The following is a 7,513-nucleotide window of genomic DNA, read 5'->3' as shown; positions in this document are numbered from 1 at the left end:
TGTGTTTACAGTTTATACTCTGAAAGTGTTTATGTGTTAAGTGCCTTTTAATTGTAAAGGGCTGCTTTGTTGGAAGGGTGCAACCCAAAGTTCAAGGGCTGACCATGACCTGTGCAGTGATGACTTGGAGCCCTAGGGAACTGGGATGTTCCTTAATTTATTATGACGCTGGCCAAGACATCACAAGATTTTCTGTCCTCTTGGTTAATGGTATCTTTGATCCTCATTCTCTCACTACAGAAACACAGGCTAGTTAGGACATACACTTTCCTCAATATGCTGTGGCAGCTTTATGAAAATAAAATGGAGAGCAGAAAAAAAATAATAGAAAATCTGGGCAAATAAATTCATTCGGAGGCATGCAATAGATAGGCTTAAAAAAAAAAAGGCAATTTTATTTGAGCAACATGGTATTGTCAATTCCTATGATTCAATAATGAATTTCTTTAGGCTGAGAAGAAATAAATGATTACATAAGAATATTGGCTTTCTTCTTTTCACTCTAGTTACGCAAAAAACAATTGACCATTTCATCTGTATTTTAAAGACCGAGGACAGGAAATATTATTTATTTAACTACATAACTTTTTAATGTTAAATTTGCAAATTTGCAATCCTGGACTGCAAAAAGATGGGAGACAGATAAGAATACCATCTGTATAAGTCTCACTCTCCAGTATTTAACAGCCACAGCAATCCAGAAACTAAAAAGGAAAGTGCAGCATTAGTGGCACTCTGATTCTAGCTAGCCACAGCTATTTATTTTGACAGAAAATGTAGACATATGTTGGAGGAGGAGGGAGGGATTTGAGAGGGAGTGCTCCGTGTTGAAAACAGGATATGGTGAAACAGCTTCATTAGGCTTACCCTATCATTAATTTTAGGAACATATCTTGCAGCACCCTAAGGATATCTACTCTTTCTTGGCTTTGTGCTCCAGAAGCTCACACTGAACTGATAATAATTCTAGACCATAAACTTTTCTAAGCTCATCAAGGGTCAGTAAAGCAAATTATTTACTGCATTCCAAAGTTCTAGACCAAAGCATTAGTCTTGAATTGGACTGTTGGGGAGTTGTCAACACACTTTAGTAACCTGAGTTACTTTCTAATTAATGACCTATCACCTATTTATATTATTCTGGAGCTTAGGATAGAAAAAAATGAGACCTCAGGAAATAGTTCGCCTGCCACACAAGAAAACACTGGATCCTACAATATTAAAGTGCTAATGAAGAACAAAAATTAAAAGCATAGCATAAGGTGGCCTAACATACTTTCAGTTAGCAAGACTAGAAACCACAAACAACCTACTGAGCAAGTTCAGTATATTGCAAACACTATAGAAGCAAACTTAAAGGTACAGGATCTACAGATACTTTTTCCTAATAAAACAGTTTCTAAAAAATAATAAAAGGTTAAATAGAATGTGAGAGAAAATGTATTATTAAGTGATCCAAAATTTTGAGTAGCTGTTTTTTCTGATACTGAATAAAACCAGGTTCCTGAAAATGAAGTGTGAGAACCAATTGCCACTGCTAGTACCAGCAATGGTAATTGTCTGTTCCACTTATACACATACTGAAGTGATACCTAGTGTTATGAAAATAAGAGGGTGTCTGCTTCGATCTATCAGCCAGTCTAGATGAAGGACCCTTCCATGCTCAGAAATAATGGAACAGGAGAGGTGTGGATACACTTACATATACGAAGAACATTATTTACTGGTAGGGCCTGGGAAACAAGCAAGTTAGGTGTGACAGGCTTGAGCAATGCCCGTCACTATTTCTACAGGTAGCTTGCTACATTGAAATCAGGCCCGTGATACATATTTCTAGGGGCTTGATTGGGTGAAGTTGCATCATAACTCCATTTTCGACTTTGTACCCAAAACATTTTTGCAGACCAAAAATTATTTTTATCCCAAAGCCTGTTGTATGATGACAGGAAAAGTACTTAAAAAAAAATGATGGGGAAGAACACAAATTACACAGGAAGAGGCAGGCGACACTGCACATGATATGCTTATTCTGTATTGATCAATTTTGAGAAGTGTGATGCACACCAGTGTATGTACACAGTTACTGTACATCAGTAACTGACAATAACAATCATTTCAACTCCATTTATTTGTCTGTTTTAAAGCAGCAGAAGAAAAAACTTGCTGGGTGGCTCAACTATCTCATTTATATAGATGAAAATTTCTGGATGACTTGGAACAATTTCTTGGATGTGAGCTACTTTATACTTTTATATTTAGACATGAGGGCCTCTCAGCTAAGATTTGTTATTGCTGACAGTCGATAATTTCCTTATATCCTCAACTTGTGAGCTAGTAATCTACACAAAGGAACATTTTTGTACAATCATATGACCCTGACACTAATACCAACTTGATGTACTTTTAAAACCAATGTATAAAATGCTCAGTCAGGAAATACAATTTCTATTTTAAACTTTTAAAAGTCAAACATTCAAACCTGTAGATTTTAATATATATATATTTGCAATAATTATTATTGCATTAATCCTAGAATATTTTTGATGCTTAGGCTATATATTCTACTTTTTGTTATTTAGCTTCAATTTCAGCTCTGTCTAATATCTTCAACTTAAATGTCTTAATTAGACACTTCATGGTTAAACAAACAAATGCTTAGCAGCATTAGTCTTCATCGATTAAACTTCCATGAAGAACTTTTACATTTTTCTTCACTCATTCCCTTTCATCAAAGATTCAAAAAGCATACTTGCTACTCTCTTACAAACCTATGCTGGTTGCTTACTTAGTTATCATTTGAGTAAAATATCACAGAGAACAGAAAAAAAAAGTTTTCTTGTAATTACTTCATCAAAAAACATATATTCTCCCTCAGAATGATGCAGTAGATCCAGTGCAGTGGCAAAGAAAGTACATATGAATTTTGAAGAACAAGTGAGTCCTTGGAGCTGAGTTCTAGGAGTTGGATATGAACATTCCTAACATTAAAGAAATTTAAAGAGGGCATCACATATGAAGCCAAGGAGATGGCAGTGAGTGGAACAGAGAAACTTGAGTGGAGTGCAGCAATACATAACAAGGTTACAAATGAGTTAGGTCAAACTTGTGGGCATAGATTTAAATGCAGTAGACAGAAATTTGAACTTAATATAAATCACAGCACTTCACTTTCTTCTCTGCCCTTTTTACCAAAAGTCCCTCTGCCCTCGTGTTCGAGAATACTGCAGTTTCATTTCTTATCTACACTACTTTGCTGCTCTCAAATCCATGAAAAAACACAGTTATCAAGGATCTTTTTTCAGGTCACTCCTTTCACTCTACATAAAAGTGAGAAGTCACCGCAGAATGTTCTCTCACGATGCTAGGCCATTAGAGTTGTACTGAGTTTTCACTTTCAAAGGCAGAAGCAGGTGAAGTCCCACCCCTTCAGAAACTAACACTAAAACAAATACCCATGTGAAAATACCTGCTCAGAATTCATAATATTTTCTTTAGGTGAATTTGAGATCTCTCCACTAAAAGGGAAAACATAACTTACTTTCTATAGACAGCCAGTTCCCCAAGGCTGGAACAATCTTCCATTTTGTTTCAAAATACTAAACGTGCCTGGAATAACACCTGAAACAAATCCAAAATAAAAATGAAAAATGCATAACAGCAATTTAACCCTAGCACAGATTCATTTCATTCAGGAATTCCTGTAGGACGCTCTATCCTGGGGTATGATGACACACCTTATTTACCTAATGTAACAATATAGATAGTAAATATATATATATTATATATATAAATACTTAGTGCACCTAATACTGTATGTCTTTTATGTCTTTTTTTTGTGTGTGTGTGTCTTTTATTCGTATTGGAATAGACAGAAGTGCAGTAGTGGATGAATGTATTACGGAATCATAGGATAATTCAGATGGCAAGGGATCTCAGGAAATCTGTGGTCCAAAGCTGTTCATATCTGTTGGATTACAGATACGAGGTCAAACCTCATATAATCCTGTTAAGGGTCATATCTGGTCAGGTCTTGAACACCTCCAATGACAGAGACTGTGCAACCTTTTTGGACAACTTGTTCCGATGCTTGAGTATATCTCTATCATTACTTTAGAAGAGCTCAGCTTCTTTTCCAGATTTACATGACACAGTACATAATGAGCTTTTCTTGTTGCATACAACATAGAATCTAGTTAGATTCAGAAAATGAGTACTTCCTCTAAGAAGAGGAGACAGGAAAGAATACAGTAAAGTGTAATAAAACCTGGGACATGAGCTTGACCCAGATGCTTTGGACCAGTCTTAGAAGTTTGAAAGTAAATAACTATATTGCATTAGAGTACTGTCTAAAGGCAGAAACATCAAAGTTTAATCAAATTGCAATTAAATGGTAGCATAAATGTAGCTTTAATCTATTAGGCATGTAGGATTAATTTATGCTTTTCTTTAAACTTTACTGATTTATGACCTTTTGTTTTGGTGTAAATGTTTTATTACTGTTGCAGTATTACTTAATAACATGATAGCAGCTGGGTTCATGCATTTCAAATAAGGATCTTCATAAGACATTTTTGTAACCGTAGTTTCAAGTGTTATACCTTTGCTTTGATTTTTTTGATACAAATTGATCACAGGTTTTAAAATAACATGCATGTCCAATTGTATATCTAGTGCATACAGCATTTAGCATACAATCTAGCCTGCCATTTTGCCAAACAACGTGCTCAACCTGATGGCATTTTTGACTCTCTATAACACAAAAAATGTGAACTTTGTAACTGCATTATAACCAAAATTCCTGGAAATGCTTAAGGCATTGATGGCTAAAATACTACTGGACTAGGGAAAATTGCTGATGGAGAGAGAAGGCAACAGTACTCCTTGCTTTATTTAGTATAGCTACTCTTTCAGGCACAGCTGTACTTACCAATCTGCAATTGTTTGATTGGGATATAGTCTGTTAATGCCTACCAACATCATTCCCAGAATGCCCACTACCTGATCCTCAGAACAAAAGCATCTGGCTGCTGTTCATCCTTCCCATTGAATGGCAAAAGGTAGAAGTGCAGTAATGGATAAAAGGTGCAATGGTTGGAGCCTTAGAACAGCTAATATACAGCTAATATACAGCTAATATCCTGCAGTACCACAAGTAGCTACAGAGCCTGATTTGCAAAGACTGCTTATAACAGCATAATACATAATATCAGACAAAAGTACTACAGGCTGAAGACAAAGCATTAGTACAACTTGAGGCCTTTTAACCTTCACTTTTTGAACTATTTTTTTTCCTTCCTCATTCTTTATCACTTTCCTGCACCATCACTGACTCCTCCATCAGACAGAAAGAACATTGTCCTCATGTGGGAGCTGTGACTTATACCAACTTCCTGGCTTGCAAAGTTCATTTGTAAACCTTCACGCCCCTTTGGCAAAACCTTCAGACCCGAAGCTTGATTAACAAACTTGGCCTTGGAACATCCACAAATTCTCCATCCTAGAGACCAAACCAGAGATGACAATTTTCGCTGGACTAACGTACCTTTTGTTTTCTCAGGTACTCTGCTGTGAGATACTTTGGTACCCCATGTAGTATTCAAAGTATGACAAAGTAAGTGACACACTAACAGTGACCTCTGATTTCTGAGACAAAGTCGTAACATGGGAATAGACACAACTCCTGGTATAGTGAGGAGGAGAACCTGTTTTGGCAGACAGTGGAATGGAATATACACCGGAGTCCATTTCCTATCAATGTTTCATTATCTCATAACCCTGGGTATAAGGGATGGAGCACATGGAGACCCAAGCATAGAAGAAAAGGCAGAAATGAACTGAAGAGAGCAGAGCAATAAAGAACTCTGAACGGGGGAGGAACGGGCATGTGAACAGACCCTGTTTATAGGGAAGTATGACTCGCAGGGAAACTTCCTGTGTAATGGAAGAAGAGTCCCTAGAGTGTGCAAGCCATTCCTCTTACAAGAGTGGTGAAGCGTACGTGCTCTCTACATTGGATAAATACAGCTGCCCTTGAGATTTAAAAGACCGTTTTCAGAAATAAAAAAATAATGCACTTCACAGTAGTAGTATTCCCTTCCATATACCAGTCATTCATGAAAATACTTTGAACTCAGAGTTTACTTAATTACAAACACCTAGCAAGTTAACTAAGACAAAGATCATATTTTTTTGAAGTGGCCACTCTAGTCTCTTGCTATCACTCGTGGTGTTATGCTTAATGTATGATTATCACCTTTTGGAGGCAGAGACTGGGTATTATGTCTTTGAAGCACAATGAATCCTAATTAGGTATAATCAATAATAATTACAGTTATGTAATGGAAAATAATAAGATGAGGAAAAGCAAACAGCTGAGATCATAATAATTACTGTGTATTATGACTGATAGGGAAACTAGTATAAGAAGCTGGTCAACCAAGGAAACAGATAACTATTTCTTTGGCTTTAGAGTTGAAAAAGCAAAGCTAAAGTGTATTAAATGCCACACTAAACATGATTTATAACTTAAGCTCTGGAAGTGAAGCTATGCTTTCTTTTTACCTGAGGTACATGCAACTCTGAGGGTTTTGCTGAGGTAATTCCTTTGGAATGAAGCAATTACCACCTACGTGGCAAATTGGAAGTGTTACATTCCCCTGGTAGTAATCCTCTCCTCCATTTAGCCAGAGGACAGGGAGGAGAAGGAGATGACTTGAAAGAACAGTCAGAACTACAGAGTGTTCTACTGCAAGAGTGAAGAAGCACTAGGTGTTAATCTCACAGTATAAGATTTAAAAGCTCTCCACGTGGAGTGTAAAAGCCTTCTACACAAATGAGATAGATAATTTGGTCAAAAACAGAAATTGAGCTCAATGATGCTTCTGGTCATATGCTTTATGTTCCTACTGAGCATCGAACTCTGGCATTCCCAGAAACATTGCACAATGCTGCCTTGCTAACCCAAGATATATATATTTCTTTCACTGACAGTTTCACATTTCAATGCTACGCACCCAAATGATAATTACATGCTACAACTATATATATGGTTTTTTTTTGCTTTCCAATCCATGGAGAAATCATGCTACAACTGTGTAATAGTATCAGCACACACACATATACACATATGCATATATGCATACATGTAAATATTTATGTACGTGTATTTATTGGGAAGTATCAACTAGCACTTCAGAAATTGAGTTTTATAAATAAAATAATGTTTTATCTTCCAAACAATTGTGGATAAAAGGCAGCATTTCAGAACAGGTCAGTACTTAAAGAAAGAGAAAGGAGTATTGCGCAGATCCAAGCTTCTTAAGTTAAGCTTCCTAAGAACAGCTGTGTTATTCTGAACAAGATGGGACAACAGTACAACTTTCATACACACTTATGTTCTTCTTAGTGCAGTTAAAACAACAAACAAAACATGGAAATCTCAACCTTTTGGCTGCAGTTCAACAACTGTATTATGCAATCTCTATGGCCAATCAATAGCACTTTTAGTCCTCTA

The sequence above is a fragment of the Cygnus olor genome, chromosome 8 (assembly GCF_009769625.2).
Source record: "Cygnus olor isolate bCygOlo1 chromosome 8, bCygOlo1.pri.v2, whole genome shotgun sequence".
NCBI classification, from domain to species: domain Eukaryota; kingdom Metazoa; phylum Chordata; class Aves; order Anseriformes; family Anatidae; genus Cygnus; species Cygnus olor.
The sequence above is the reverse complement of the archived record's forward strand: the minus strand, read 5'-3'. Positions refer to the sequence as shown.